Here is a 17441-nt window from a genome sequence, read left to right as displayed (position 1 = left end):
CCTGAAAAGGTGGACATACTGGCACAAAATGACGTCCCGATACACCTGACCTGTTATAGTTCTTCTGTCAAAAACATGCAGGGAGTACGTGCACCAATCATAATCCCACCCCAAACCATCAAACCACAACCTCCACGCAGGTTCCTTTCAAGGACATTGAGGGGTTGGTATCTAGTTACTGGTTCACACCAGATGAAAATCCGGCGAGAGTCGCCGTTCAGACTATACCTGGACTCATCGGTGAACATGATCTGGGACCACTGTTCCAATGACCATGTACTGTGTTCTTCACACCAGGCTTTACGGGTTCTCTTGTGACCAGGTGCCAGTGGAATGCACCTTGCAGGTCTCCGGGCGAATAAACCATGTCTTCATTCGTCGTCTGTAGACTGTGTGTCTGGAGACAGCTGTTCCAGTGACTGCGATAAGGTCCCGAGCAAGGCTACCTGCAGTATTTGGTGGAAGTCTGAGGGACTGATGGTGAGATATCGATCTTCTTGTGGTGTTGTACACTGTGGCCATCCCGTACTGTAGCGTCTGGACACGTTTCCTGTCTCCTGGAATCGTTGCCATAATCTTGAGATCACACTTTGTGGCACATGGAGGGCCCACGCTACGACTTGCTGTGTTTGACCAGCCTCCAGTCGCCCTAGTATTCAACCCTCATAACGTCATCAGTATGTGTTCTTTGAGCCATTTTCAACACACAGTCACCCTTAGCACGTCTGAGAACGTCTGCACACTTACTTGCTGCACCGTACTCTGACATACACCAACACACCTCTGCGTATGTGGACTGCTGCCAGCGCTACCGTGCGACGATCGCAGGTCAAACGCATCGCATCGTCATACCCCGAGGTGATTTACACCCGCAATCCGCCCACCAGAGCGTTGTTTCACCATGTATCAGCATTATCCTTAATTTTTGAGCATGTGTGTATGTAGCAGATTTGATCAGAACATAGAATGCAGACTAGTACTGAAAATAGATAAATATGTAAGCATGTAATACTAATTTAAGTGATAAAGGATTTTTCTGAAAGTATTAACCGGGACTGTAGCCATGTAAGGAAGTGAAACTTAGACAATAAACAGTACAGATAACAAAGAAAGTCTTAAAAATGTAGTGTTACTGAAGAATGCTGAAAATTCTGTGGGTATGGAGGAATGGAGGATAACAATTGAAGAGGTACTGGATCGAGATGGGGAGAAGAAAAGAAACAGTCAATAGCAGGCATTTGCTGATCGGACATTTTCACAGATGTTTGGAATAATTAATCTGATAATGCTGAAAAGAGTGTGTGTATGCTGGGGGGGGGGGGGGGGGGAGTGGGGTGAATCATTGGGGGACGGAGAGGGCGGAGGAAATGCTCTCCTACAGTAAGTAGATTAAAGGGGGGTAGGACATTAAATATGCCGACATGAAGCAGGAGAGGCACCACAGGACATTTTAATTTTCACTGTCTATACTTTTAAAACAAATTCATAAAAATTTGCCAGTATAACCAGGAGGGATTCAGGATTCACAGTGATAGCAGTGGAAGTTGAAAAACATAACAAAATAATTTTTGTACTTGTCAAATTTCATCATTTTTTCACTTACTATTGGCTGCATTTGTTACTATAGGTACACTTTTCTTCATAAGTACGAGACATCCTTCTATGAATTTTGCACAGCGTACAAACCATACTTACAGGTGTATGAAACTCTAGAATTTTCCAAATCTATTAAAAACCGTGGTAAAAATTGATATAATTAACTGTAAAATTTGACTTTTTTCTAAACAGGAAGTTTAAAGTGTAACAGCTCATTCATTTTTTCATAAGTTAAATAAATTCTAGTGTTTTATACACCTGTACGTATGGACTGTATGCTGTGCAAAATTCATAGAAGAATCTCTCTTACTTATGAAGAAAAGTGTACTTATAGCAACACTTGCAGCCAATAGTAAGTGAAAAAAAGATGAAATTTCACAAGTAAAAAAATTATTTTGTTATGGTTTTGAACTTCCACTGCTATCAGTGTGTATCCTGAATCCATTCTGATTATGCTGGCAAAGTTTTATGAATTTATTTTGACTTCCTACGCCCCTTAAGGTGGTTCTAGGTAGCTGTAGTTGCGCATAGATGAAGAGACGTGCAAAAAACAGACTAGCATGAAGGGCTGAATCAAATGAGTCTGGTGGTTTAAGAGACAACAACAATACGAATATTTCAAAAGCCGTAAAAAGACTACAGTGTATTGTGTACCAACATAAAAAGTGGTTCTTATCAACGCCATCTTAGTGAATGGCCTAGAGATTTTCACCTTGTCCAACACGTACGGAGAGGCTTCTTTGTACTTCAGTCTCACCACAGTGCGACCGGTGTGTTGCAGTGGCCGTTGTTTCTGTCCTGTCAGAGGTCACGAATGAAATGCGGCCTGAAAGGAACCTCGGCAGAGAAGGATGCGGCCACGGGAAACGCGATCCTCCAGCCGTCTGGAGCTGGAGACTTCTAACGAGCCACGCCGTGACCCCCTCGCAGACGCTGGTGCAGACCCCGGCCGGCTCTGGAGCGTCATTATTGTCGTGACTGTACCCGGCGCCGTCGTTAGTGGGTCTTCTGGAGACTTCTGCGGTTGCCGCTCTTATTTAAGCACCAGCCAAAGGTCACAAAGGAAACCACCTCGTGCCCTGGTGAGGAGCTGAAAATGTAGCACAGGTCTTTAAAATATTTCACCACGTTGATTTCTTAAAGCTGAACGTGTTGGGAAGATTTCAGTACGCAAGATGTTTGACCTACTTTTAATAAAACAAATATTATAATGCTACATTTAAAGAAACGGAACTCTACTAAAGACACCATTTGTATTCTATTTATTTATCTTCTGAATTTCCTCTACAAGCAATAAATTTTTTTTTTTTAAGTGACTGTGAAGGGTGCTTTCAGCAGTATTCCCAATATGCTGTCCCTTCCTACTTAGGTACTAAACAAGGGAAAAAATGACTTTCTGCTCGCCTCTGTGTTTGCTCTACTTCCTTCTATCTCATTCTCGTGATCCCTATGTGAAATGTACGGGGTGGTCAGAAACAGTCTGAAAACCTTGTAAGGGTGTCGCAGTGTAGATTTTCTGAGAAACAACTGTTAAGAAAAAAAGTTCGATATGTTGCGCCGTTTCCGATTTTTTTAGCTTTGAAGTTAGCTAATCAAGTAGTTGCACGCGCAGATTCAAACAGCCTGCCGTATACAATTACTGTCAGTTCTTTTCATAGCGTACATTATGGTGCACCACACTGCTCAGTCATTGCGTTGGGTTCGATCCTTACTACCGTCCCATTTTTGTATCGCTCTCTTGTTCGATTTTAAGAAACTAATTGAAGAACACGTTTGACAACACCGTCTCTGGCAAGCTGATTGGATTTGCGTGCACAACGACGTGAATGACTAACGTCAGTGCTAGTTCAATCGGAAACAGCGCAATGCAACGAACTTCTTTCTTAACAATTATTTCTTAGCATAGCCTACCCTGCAATACCCATACACACTTTTCAGACTGCTTCTGACCATCCTGTATGTATGGCTGCTGCAGCAGAATTGTCCCATATACTTTCTCGAATACCGGTTTCCCGACTTGATCCAACAAGGTTATCCGTGAACTAAATCGCCTTTCTTACAAACGTTCCCACTGTTGTACTCCGTGCATTTCGATCACACTTTCCTATGCGCTATACTGATCTACCACGATCTTAGGAGTGCGTCTTTGAACTTGTTCTGTGTCTCCTCCCACGCGTCATTGATAAATACCCCAAACGATGGAATAGGTCGCACTAGAGATTCCCTTTAGAAATGTGCTATAATTTTGTAGAATCCTATCAACAAATGAGACTCTCCCATTCGCCTTCCCCACTATTGATTTTATGACTTCGTGTTATTTAATGTTGCTTATTTATGTGCAGTGTTCTGTATGCTAACAACAAACCTTGTAATCGGATAGTGTAGGGTATTTTGTGTTTGATATAGGTACAACAAGGCATCTATCCACACTCAACCCTTTGAATACCACTATTTTATTAATTTTTTGTGGGACCAGTGCCTTTAGCATGAAACAACCTATACTGTTGCGAGACAGAGACATCCAGTAGTACACTGAAGTACTTTTAGGAATGTAGTACATTGTAGCAGTCACCTATAGCGTTTAAACCAGTAGTCACCCGGAGACTGCTACGTGATTGTAGGAGAAAGTGACATGCGGTTTTCTTCCTTTTGTAGTGGCCTTATTGAGGAGATCATTGACAGTGAAAATAAATATATCTAAAGTTATTGTAACGTAAATTTGGGTTGCACTATTGTTTTCATGATCAGTTTAGGAATGAAACCAGTATGTAGTTTTGATAAAAAAATTATTAAATTTTAGGCGCATTTTGATCGTTATTTAGGACTATAATTTGTTTTCAAAATTTCAAGTTCATGAAAGTTCCGAAATGCGAGATTGTGTCGAGAAAAAATGTGATTTTGTTTCCAAATACACTATAAGACAAAAAAAAAAAAAAAGACGCACTGGGAAGGAATTATCCGGATGGGTCAGACATGGCACGTAAGATCATTCCGTTGTCGTGCCGTTTGCATTTAGGTATTTGACCACCGTTCAGGGCCTCTCCAGACACGTCTCCGCTCGACGTCAGGGCTCAGTTCGAACCGCGACTCATCACTGAACACAATTCTACTCCATTCAATGGCATAATGGCATAATGGCATAATGTGCCCGACGCCATTGCCACCGATCTTCTTGGTGTACAGAGGCTAACGGTAGTCGGCGCAAGAGGTGGCGTGAGCTCAGTCCCCTTTCTGTGAGCCACATATTAATGGTCCATGTGGTCAGTGAAGCACGAGTTTCTCGTCGGAACGATGATGATGATGATGAATCAGAAGCTCTGAGTGTCTCTCTGACGATTACTTACTCATCATTTTCGGTCGTCTCTCTAGGTCTGCCGCTTCCCTCTTGACTGCTATGGTTCACCCATTTTTGCCATGCCAGTATTGTAAAATTGTGGCGTCGCTCCTATTCTAATGTCGGCCGATTCATCACATACTCAATCTCTCAAATGCTGACATCTGCGTATATTGTTCACGCGTCTGTCTGCGAGGCAGCTGTGTGATGTCCTTAGGTTAGTTAGGTTTAAGTAGTTCTAAGTTCTAGGGGACTGATGACCATAGCTGTTAAGTCCCATAGTGCTCAGAGACATTTGAACCATTTTTTTTTCTGCGAGGCAAAATTACTGTCCAGCTGAGTACACGGAATGAAATTCGCAAACTTTTATGACCTGGAACCGGGATATTCCCTGGTTACTATCTTCGCCAGCTGCGCGGTGAAAATTCACTGCAGCGTCACACATTCATCATTGGCCGCCAAAGTTTGCAGTTATGCATTTTCCTTCGATACCTGTATGAAGATCAATTGGTGACCAATTTGCATAGCTCCTTCGTGATGCGTCTTTTTTTTTTTTTTTTTTACCCCTCAGTGTGTGTCACCACGACCTCTGTGAGTATTTCGTCCGTAGAGGACGGCATTATGAGTGCTTTCCCGGCCACTGTGGCCGAGCAGTTCTAGGCGCTTTTGTCCAGAACCGCGCTGCTGCTACGGTCGCAGGTTCGAATGCTGCCTCGGGCATGGATGTGTGTGATGTCCTTAGGTTAGTTAGGTTTAAGTAGTTGTAAGTTCTAGGGGACTGATGACCTCAGATGTTAAGTCCCATAGTGCTTAGAGCCATCTGAACCATTTTTTGGGGGGTTTCGACTGTTGATAAATACAAATAAAACAGTTTCTGCGTCAGACACTTGTTTATTTTGCCACTACGCGTTTCAGTGGTCCTCACACCATCATCTTCTGGTGGAGAACTGTTTATTTACATGGCTGGTGTTGGCGTAGAGTACAGACGTCTTTTCACAGTTGCACACCAAGGAAAGTGTAGGTTTATTTAGCGTCTTTTGCTAATGATAAAAATTGGTTAGTTACAAAAGGCACTTCAGAGGCTGAAAAACATGAATTTCTGACAGTGAATTGTGCTTCCATGGACGGTAGAGTTGTAAAAAGCTTGCATACTGTTGCCTGATGTATGTCCTCTTCACTACACAGTCAAGTGAGCATACATCAGGCAAAAAAAAAAAAAAATAAATAAATAAATAAATAAATAAAGGCTCTGAGCACTATGGGACTTAACATCTTAGGTCATCAGTCCTCTAGAACTTAGAACTACTTAAACCTAACTAACATAAGGACATCACACACATCCATGCCGGAGGCAGGATTCGAACCTGCGACAGTAGCAGTCCCGCGGTTCCGGACTGCAGCGTCTAGAACCGAACGGCCACCGCGGCCGGCATCAGGCAACAGTATGTCGGATTTTTACAACTCTACCGTCCCTGTAAGCACAATTCACTGTCAGAAATTCATGGTTTTCAGCTTCTGAAGTGCCTTTTCTAACTAACCAATTTTTATCATTAGCAAAAGACGCTAAAAAATCTACACTGCCCTTGATGTGCAACTGTGAAAAGACGTCTGTACTCTACGCCAAGACCGGTCATGTAAATAAGCAAATCTCCACCTCAAGATGTGTGAGCTATTGAAACGCGTAGGTGTAAAATAAACAAGTAGCTTACGAAGAAACTGTTTTACTTCTACCACGACCTCTACTACTCAGGGAACGTACTTTCTTACTGCTCGCGCGCTACTGTACGAGTCAGAGACGGATGGAACGCAGAGAGTGGGGCAGCTACACTGTGGAGTACGGGAGCTCCCAGCCGCCACGGCAGAAGCCGCAGCCTCGGTCCTGGACGTGCTTGGCTCGCCGGCAGGTGTGTGTGGTACGCGGTGGCAGGGCGCCCGCTCCAGCCGGGAAAGTTGAACGCCCTGCGTCGCCGAGCCGCTGGGGGGCTGCCAAGCCGCGCCGCTCTGGGCCGGTCACCGCTCACACTTTCCCGCCGTGGAGCGCCCGCTGCAGCCAGCAGGTGCCGGACACGCGGGCGTCAACTGGCCTGTGATTCCAAGGTCGTGCCGCAGCGGTCATAGTATTACCGCCATCGACGAATTCCGACGACGACCATCAGACCTGCTAATACCTTATATACCGGGTGATCAAAAAGTCAGTATAAATTTGAAAAGTGAATAAATCACGGAATAATGTAAATAGAGAGGTACAAATTGACACACATGCTTGGAATGACATGGGGTTATATGAGAACCAAGAAAATACAAAAGTTCAAAAAAAAATGTCCGACAGATGGCGCTTCATCTGATCAGAATACCAATAATTAGCATAACAAAGTAAGACAAAGCAAAGATGATGTTCTTTACAGGAAATGCTCAATATGTCCACCATCATTCCTCAACAATAGCTGTAGTCGAGGAATAATGTTGTGAACAGCACTGCAAAGCATGTCCGGAGTTATTGTGAGGCATTGGCGTTGGATGTTGTCTTTCAGCATCCCTAGAGATGTCGGTCGATCACGGTACACTTGCGACTTCAGGTAATCCAGAAGCCAATAATCGCACGGACTAACGTCTGGGGACCTGGGAGGCCAAGCATGACGAAAGTGGCGGCTGAGCACACGATCATCACCAAACGACGCGCGCAAGAGATCTTTCACGCGTCTATCAATATGGGGTGGAGCGCCATCCTGCATAAACATCGTACGTTCCAGCAGGTGTTTATCAGCCAGGCTGGGGATGATGCGATTCTGTAACATACCGGCGTACCTCCCACCCGTCACGGTAGCAGTTACAAAACCAGAATCACGCATTTCATCGAAGAAAAAAGGCCCGATAACGGTATATCTGGTAAATCCAACCCATGCCGTGACTTTCTCGTAGTGCAATGGAGTTTCCACGACAGTTCTATGATTTTCGGTAGCCCTTCCTACGGCGATAGGATCGTAATGCTGAACTAGCACATTCCCCAGTCTGATAATACAGCTTCACTAAAAGCGCATTTTCAGGTAACGTCAACATGCTGCGACTGCTGGCGCATCTGATTCTCTCTCTCTCTCATTACAGCTCCTTTTATACACGATTGTCATGCGCAGTCACTGACGTTTTGCTGTCCAGCGCCATCAGTCGGACATTTTGTGAACTTTGTTTTTTTTTTGTTCTAATAAAACCCCATCTCATTCCAAGCATGTGTGTCAATTTTTACCTCTCTATCTACATTATTCCGTGGTTTTGTTATGTTTTCAAATTTACACTGACTTTTTGATCACCCGGTACACTGAAGTGCCAAAGAAACTGGTACACCTGCCTACCCGTCTAGGACCGCGCCAGCACGCAGAAGTGCCGCAGTACGAAGCGGCATGGACTCGACCAATGTCTGAAGTAGTGCTGGAGTGAACTGGCACCACGAAACCTGCAGGTATGTCCATAAATCCGTAGGAGTACGAAGGGACGGAGATCTTTCCTGAACAGCACGTTGCAAGGCATCACAGATATGCTCAATAATGTTCATGTCCGACGAATTCAATGACCAGCGGAAGTGTTTAAACTTAGAAGAGTGTTCCTGGAGCCACTCTGTAGCAATTCTGGACGTGTGTGGTGTCACATTGTGCTGCTGGAATTACCCAAGTCTGTCGGAATGCACAATGGACATGAATTTATTCAGGTCGTCAGACAGGATGCTTACGTACGTGTCACCTCTCAGAGTTATATCTAGACGTATCAGGGGTGTCATATCTCTCCAACTGCGCACACCCTAGACCATTACAGAGACTCCACCAGCTTGAACAGTCCCCTGGTGACATGCAGGGTCCGTGGATTCATTAGGTTGTCTCCATACCCGTACACGTTCATCCGTTCGATACGATTTTAAACGAGACTCGTCCGACCAGGCAACATATTTCCAGTCATCAACAGTCCAATGTCGGTGTTGACGGGCCCAGGCGAGTCGTGAAGCTTGGTGTCGCGCAGCCATCAAGGGTACACGAGTGGGCCTTCAGCTCCGAAGGCCTACATCGACGATGTTTCATTGAATAGTTCGCACGCTGACGCTTGTTCATGGCCCAGCACTGAAATCTGCAACAATTTGCGGAAGGGTTGCATTTTTGTCACGTTGAACGATTGTCTTTAGTCGTCGTTGGTCCCGTTCTTGGAGGATCTTTTTCCAGCTGCAGCGATGTCGGAGATTTGATGTTTTACCGGATTCCTGATATTTACGTTACACTCGTCAAATGGTCGTACGGGAAAATCCCCACTTCATCGCTACCTCGGAGATTCTGTGTCCCGTCGATCGTGCGCCGACTGTAACACCACGTTCAAACTCAAATCTTGATAACCTGCCGTTGTAACAGCAGTAATCGATCTAACAGCTGCGTCAGACACTTGTCGTATGAAGGCGTTACCAAAAGCAGTGCTGTATTCTGCCTGTTTACTTATGTATGTATTTGAATACGCATGCCTATACCAGGTCCTTTGGCGCTTCAGTTGAAACGTCCCCTTAGAAAAATTATACATGACTGTGCTTAAACTGACATACAATATTTTTAGCGCAACGCAATCTGACTTTCAATAATCCCTACAAAAGAAAGGCCCTGACTAACATTAACCTATACCTTTCGCAAATCACTTACCTCACCAAAAATCTTCGTTACTCGAACTACTGCAATACAGCGAGCGCCACTGCTGCCAGCTAAATAAAAGATTCTAACTACTGAAGGCACTAACTACTGACAGGCATAGGTAGCAAACGAAAGATTTTGATAGAGAACAAACAATGTATTTACCTTAATAGTGTTCAAAAGTCATAATATATATAGCAGTTCATGACATCCAGTCTTACAAATTTCAATACTCCGCCATTTCTCTCCTCACATCCACCACTGCTGGCGGCTCGCCTCCAACTGCTCAACGCTACGCGCTGTTCACATCCATCTGCCCAACACTACAATGGCAGACAACAAAGCAAACTAGCCACAGACTGCACACAGCACAGCCAGTGATTTTTCATACAGAGCGCTACGTGGCGTTACCAATAAGAAAATCTAAACAGCCTACTTACATAGCCCCCATGCTCCCCACAAAAAATTTTACAAATTGTTTTGGGCACTGGCCAATACAGATTTGAAAATTTTTTTCATAATTACAGTAAGAAAGATATCAAATGCACACTCTGATTAATACAATGTTGGTCAAAAGCTAAAATTTTCTCACAGTCCATAAACACAGTCCTGATCATTCATCACAGTAAAACTGCCGTTTCTTTTCTCAAAGTCTGAGCAGTAAAAGAAAATGTACACGGAAATAGTGGATTTCCATGCAGTTTTGAAGAAGTAGTGTTGTCCTTCCAACGGAAAGACAGTGCTGACACTCGACATGCAGAATGGTAATGGGCCACAACAGAGGAGACCCACAGCAGAGTCATTCGACGGTTTGAAGAATATTGGTAGGTAGGTCATCACAGAGCAGACCCACTATAGTCTTGGTAGAGAGTATGGTATTGGTGGGCCACCAAAGGTGCAGACCCACTGCAGTCGTTGTAGAAATAATGGTATTGATGGATCATCAAAGGTGTAGACCCACTGTAGTCCTTGTAGATATGGCCAGCAGCCATCTGCTGCGACTGTGCAGGTACACAATCACCATCGAAGAGTCTTGCGGACAATATAGCAAGTCCATAACCACCACTTGTGCACTCACAAAGTTTTTGGAACTGTCCTTAGAACCAGCAATGCTGTTATCCAGTCCCTTGCTGAATTATTAACACACGTGCAGACACTAACAGTCCGTACTTATCACATATTGTCCATATACTATGACCAACAGAAACGTGTGCAGTGAAATGAGCCTTACAAGTTAATAATATGATGAACTGGTGTCAATTACAATTTTATAACATAAGAATATGATTACAAAGGTACAAAATACATCATTAAAGAACATAACAATACAGATAACATTTGTATTACAAGCTTTACAAAAGAATCGAAATTACATATACATCAGTGTTACAGGAATTGTGACATGAGTACATACATAAAAGATCAGAATAACTTTCGAAACATCAACTTCACACATGAGCATTAAAACAGAACAGAATAAATAATGTCTAAACATCTTTAGAAAGAAAATAACATATTACCAGAACAATTCTACAACATAACTCTTATTAGCTAAACACATTAAGACAGGAAAAACACAAATATACAAGTGTACACAAACACATAGCAGAATACCACAGGGGGAAAGGACAGGGTTTGTTTTCAGTGTAACATTTGGTACTGCAGTATTTTGCAAACAAAACCTTTTTTTTCTTGGAGATCTCCCTTCGTTCATCATTATTCCCAAAAAGTTCTATCTATACCTGCTTTCTGTACTTTTTTCGTATAACTTCTCAATGCATTTCTTCCGATTCATTGCAACTTATTCTCTTATATAGTCTACCCCCTCTTAAGCTAACTTAAATCTACTGAGCTCAGATGCTAAACTAAGGGATGAGGCAATGCAGCAGCATAAAACAATTAATACAAACAACAATGAAAAAAAAATGGAAATTGTCAAAGCAAGTTGCAGTAAATCTAAATTACCAAGCAATGCAACATTACAACTAATATGAGCCAATGTGCAGCAACAGAAAAATAAATCAGTAGTAAAACTGGCTTAACAGAGTAATGTAAAGTGAAATTTGGTAGCACTATGCCTGGCAAACAGCAGCAGCAAATGCAATAACTTATATCTAAACATGACATAGTTCAAGCAGAAGAAATATTACAGTAAAAATGGCCATGTTTAATACCTGTGTCACATCTTAACACTAGAGTGATGCATCACAAAAACGTACTCTGCAAGAAAGTTACCAAGTCATTAAAAAAATTATTTATGCAATTCCTGTGAAGGGAAATGTCTATTTGTGCTCTCTTTTCTAAGAAAGTACATCATAAACGTATTCTTTACTGGGTCTGTAGACAGAAAATAGCGATATTAGTACATCTATTAAATTTTATAATAACCAATGCTGCGGTGCAGCTAGAAACTAGATATTAAAGAAAATGAGCAAATATGTACAAAGGAAGGCATCAAACATCATTCAATAGCCATATGGCATTTCATAAGGTAGTAAAAAAATCTCTCAACTAGAAAGACAGTAGTCATAATCAGATGTATAGACATAAAAATATTTCTCGTCATTTCATTAGGCATTTCAGTAAATATCATAAATTAAGAGCTCGACAGTGTTATCATATGTTTTCAAGTTTGAGCGTGTCGTATTTGCGATGCTTTCTACAAAGGAATGTCAATAGCGAGGACCTTTTTTTTTTCTCCACCTGTGCCTCTGAAAGGCACACACTAATGGCTTTTTTCCAGGCGACTGTGGCGCAGCTGGGTGCCCACGACTCATTATGTGAAGGTGGTCACTTAACTTTCTTACTGAAATATTTACGACACCAGTTTGCATTACAGTGACAGTCTCATATAAAAAATTTTGCTGGTCGAGAATTTGGGTTGCAAATGTGTAGAAACAAAATCCTATGAATATAACAGTGTTCAAAAAGTTTTCGTCGGCATTGTGATACATTCGCGCATTTACACACATTTCATAACTCTTAAAGTACGATTCTTGGTTTCCAACATCGTTTTTCACAAGTCAGAGTCCCTAACCACTACTCCTTATTCCTTATCTTATTACATATATACATATTCATCAACACGTCTTCAAAATTTCCTCATAATAAATACAGAGCATAATCAAATTCCTCATATAGCATCTCATTGATCATAAACATACCTCAACAGCATAATACACATTGTCGTCGTAATAATAAATCATAACAGATCAATCACATCTCAAAATCATCGTAGATTTCTGGATATTTTAAAACCTAAAAAAAATTCTATGCTCATTTCAAAAGTGTCATCTACCTCAAACATACTTTAAAAATCATGATCCAGTACCAAATACATCATTCACAGCTCTCATAGTATCACAATGGTTCCAAAAAATATGAAGGGTTCAAACAGTACAGACAAAATACAATTTCATAAGTGTGAAGTTATCTAGCTGTGTAATTGCGTAAACGTCTGTCACTGACGTAATAAAAAAAAATGTTTGTCTCTCCCAGTTAAATGATCAGATAGCCGTGTAATTTATGGGTTAGAGAAATACGGTATCGATGTGTAAAGTCGTGTAAGCAAATACCATATTAGCTAGGGCTCCTTGTGCTTGCCATACACATGGTACACAAAATAAGCGTGTACCCCCCTGAGGATTAATGTAATTATACCCTCAGGTGTTACAGATTACAGCAATGGAATGAAATGTATCACGGAAAACCTTTGTATCATTGTAATTCAAAAATCATCAAAAATAAATGTTTTAAGTTCAAAATTAATCACTCAAATGCGTGTCCTATAGCGCTAAATGTGCGTCTTGCTGTAAGATAATTCTGTGGAAATGTTGTAGTTATCGTCCTCTGTAAACAAAGTTCTGCTGAAGTCAATGTACTTACCTCATCATAAACGAAAGTGAAATGCTTTGCTTATAGATATCGTAGTTATTACGTACCTTACTGTGATCAAAAAGGTACTGTGCTGTAACATATTGTTGTGCTACGGAAAAGGCTGTCTCATTGTAGCTATACCACAAAAGTTACTACTAAAACATGTTTTACTTTCCAGAATAATTCAGAAAAACTGTGCAGATATGAAACAGAAACACCACAAAAGCAACATTGTAAATTGTCACTCATTAGTAGCGTTGTGATGAAATCGTGTAGCTGGCACATAACTAACCACTGTGTCATCTGGTATCTCAAAGAAAGTACTTTAAATCCAGAATGTATTTTCAAGTAAACCAAAATGTTGCATTAAAATCTCATTATCAGTACCAGTATATGTTCTAAGCATGTGAGCCTTATAGACATTATGTAATCGTGCAACTAACAAGCAAGAATGTACACACACAATAACACTGTGTCATCTGTTCACAATAACAATGCATTCGTAATTTCTGTTTAAATAAGTTCTCTTGGTTCTTGACTGGATATTTAACTTCAACCATTGTTGCATGTTAACGAATTCTGAGTCTCACAAAGCATACTAGTAATGTAAAGTGAAAAGTTATACGGCAAAGACAAAGTTAAAAAGCAGATTATCTTCAAATAAACGGTTTTACATGTGAAATGTGGTGTAAACCTTTACTCTTCCTAGTACACAGAGTTTCAACTTGAACGCAATTATCATACGGTATACATCGGTAAAGAATACTGGAATTTTTCTCAATGTTAGCGTCTATGTTATTTTTCTCTGAGCCAGCGGGCGCACGTGGCTGCCTGCGGTGCGAGTCATTGTCTGTTTTTTGTTGGCGCGCGTCGTTATTGGGATTTGGAGACCAAACTTCTACAAATTCACCTTGTTGAGAGGGCCCTGCTCTGTTTGAATCCCGCCAGTTCTGATGCAATTCAGCTCTGTCGTTACGATCATATCATCTGTCGTCATGTCGGTAGATTCCATAGTTTCTTTCTTGTTGGTCACGTGGTGGAGAATTTCTCCCTGAATCGTAACTGCGCGCTGGACCGTTGTGTCTAAAGTTATTCTGTCTCCCTCGATAATAATTATTTTGGTTCCCAAATTGTCTGTTTCTATGGTAATCTCAGTCATATTCATTACTACAGAAATGCGATCTTTCTCTGTAATTATTATTACTCTGCCAGTGGTTGTCATATGGGTGGTGTCTGTTTAGGTCACGATTTGCGTTGTAAGAATTGACTTGTCGTGTCCAGCTATTGTTTCTGTCGTCACAGAATTGTGACGGATGTGACCTGTAGTGATTGTTTTCCTGTATTCGCATCCCGCGACTGTCTGTGTCAACTTCTAATTCTTGTAAGAGTCCCTAAAAAGCTTCAATGTCGTCTTTGCAACGCCCTGCCAAAATAATATGTCGTAAATCTTCAGGCAATTTGATTAAGCAAATGCGGATGAGTTCTGAGGGGCTGTAAGGGTTTGACAGGTACTGATTCTTGTGCAACATGTTTTCAAAATATTTCACAAGACTGGAAAATTCAGATTGTTCGAAATGTTTCATCATTATGATGCTATGTTTTACTCGCTCTTGTGTGTCTTGAGATTAATATGCTGAGAGGAAGGCATGATAAAACTCTCCTTCACTGTGGCAATCGTGAATGACCGATCGCATTCTCACAGCTGGTTCATGCTCTAAGTAGCCACACATAAATTCTAATCTATGCTCTAATGACCAGTTGGGAGGAAAACAATGAGAGAATTGATGAAGCCACGCTTGTGGATGAATATCGTTGCCAAAATTTTTAAATGTTTTGAATTTACGCGTAGTAATGAACAGCTTATAGTCAAAATCATCGTGTCGTCGAGTCGCACATCGCTCATTGTTACGTCGTTTCGGCGATTCCATCTCAATTCAATGCGCCTTGCCAATTTCTTTCATAATTTCCGAAGTGTCCTGTGTAATTATTTTGTGGTTGTTCCGTATTTCTATGTCCCTCTTCCCGTACTGGAGCGCGAGTGTCCTCTGAAATATGTAATTCTTGTATTACTTGTGCCAACTGATCTTGTACTTCCCGGATTTCTCTTTTGTACAGTGTATTAATTTGATTTTGATTTTGTTTGAATTTTCTAATTTGTTCATACTCTTCAGTGTCAGTGAAGGCTACGGGTCTTGTGTCATTCAGATCATCATCTACCTTTGTAGATAAGTTCGGCTACTTTATCCGATAATGAAATTATTTCCTCTGTGTATTTTTCTGAACCAAGTTTCAGAGTGTCCATTTGTGTTGAAATCGTATCTACTGTGTCCTTTAAGTTTTCCTGAGTTTTTGCAAGTAGCGTAACCGAATCGGTAGATGTAATTGAGTCAATTTTAGCCCACAAGGTCTCATGATTTTCATGAACAATGGTTTGCAGTTATTTTATGGCTGCTTCATGATTCTGTAATGCATTTTCATGCCGCGAAGAAATAGGTTGCAAATGCTCACAAATTTGTATTTTTACGTCATTACAGACTTTTTGACATTTCGATTCAATGTTATGTAACTCAGTAGTTAAATCTTCACGTGTTTGTTCAAGTGTGGTGTCTAACTTTTGAAGCTTTTGCTGTGTTTGTCTCTGATTTTGTTCCATTGTGTCTAATTGTTGCTGTGTTTGTCTCTGGTGTTGTTCCATTGTGTCTAACTTTTGAAGATTTTGTTCTATTGTGTCTAACTTTTAAAGCTTTTGCTGTGTTTGTCTCTGATTTTGTTCCATTTGTTGCATTAATTGCAATAATAATGTATTAGTGTCAGGAATCTGTTTCTCTATGCTTTTTGGTAATGCATTTTCACCGGCAACATTCACATTTTGACAAGCAAAAAATGTGTCTTGACTCATTTGAGAAAACGGTGAGAACCCAAAACCTGAATCTGCAGTATTAGCAAGATTGTGTCCTGTCATTCCCGATTCCTGAGGCAACTTGTTGCCGACCGCTCGATCGATAATGCTTCCCTGTTCACTAATTGTTTCACTGCCTACACCATTATTTGCAGCCCGCTCCATTTCCCTATGCACAATTACCAAATTACTACTTTGAACATTGGTTAATTCATTACACGGTGGCGCTAACACACTGTTTTCGTCTTCACTGTCATTTCTCAGTTTACTTTGGAGCCTAGTATTACGTTTTTCACACGCCATTATTGTCACAATATTTCACACGACAACACAGAAAAGCACAATTTGAAGAGCAAAATTAGAAAATACATTAACATAGCATTGAAAATAATATCTCGTTACTTGCAAGAGCAGCTGCGAAATACTTGGTGCAAATATACATGCATGCCACAACTGTTTTACTGTACAAGAATGAAAAACTACAACTTAAAAAGAAATTCTCTCTACAATTACGCGCTAGCAATAAACAAAGGCTGCACTAATTACACAAACTACAAGAAAAAATCAGAAGATTCCAGTGAGGTATCCTCGGCTAAGGGTCGACATATGAAACGTCCCTTTAGAAAAATTATACATGACTGTGCTTAAACTGACATACAAACTGGCCACAGACTGCACACAGCACAGCCAGTGATTTTTCATACAGAGCGCTACGTGACGTTACCAGTAAGAAAACCTAAACAGCCTACTTACACAGTGTGTAAAATATAGTGTCCTGACTGACTGACTGACTCTCACTCATTCACTCACTCATCGTCGCCCAGGCGAAACCACAGAGGAGGGAAACTTGAAATCTGACGAAGATAGGAATCTTATACTTTAGAAGTCGTTTGAGAAGGTTTTTCTTCGAAATTCCAAACCTAAGGGAGTGAAATAGGGGGTGAAGGGCTTTATGAAAAATGCCGCTATGAAGGCAATTTTGAAGCTAGACGTACGAACTATGGTATTTGATTTCTCGGTCAGAAATAAAGAAATACATGTTTCAGCATTTTTGGAAATTTAACTAAATGGCGCTGAAATAGTC

The sequence above is a fragment of the Schistocerca cancellata genome, chromosome 8, assembly GCF_023864275.1.
Source record: "Schistocerca cancellata isolate TAMUIC-IGC-003103 chromosome 8, iqSchCanc2.1, whole genome shotgun sequence".
Taxonomy (NCBI): Eukaryota; Metazoa; Arthropoda; class Insecta; order Orthoptera; family Acrididae; genus Schistocerca; species Schistocerca cancellata.
This window is presented reverse-complemented; position numbering follows the sequence as displayed.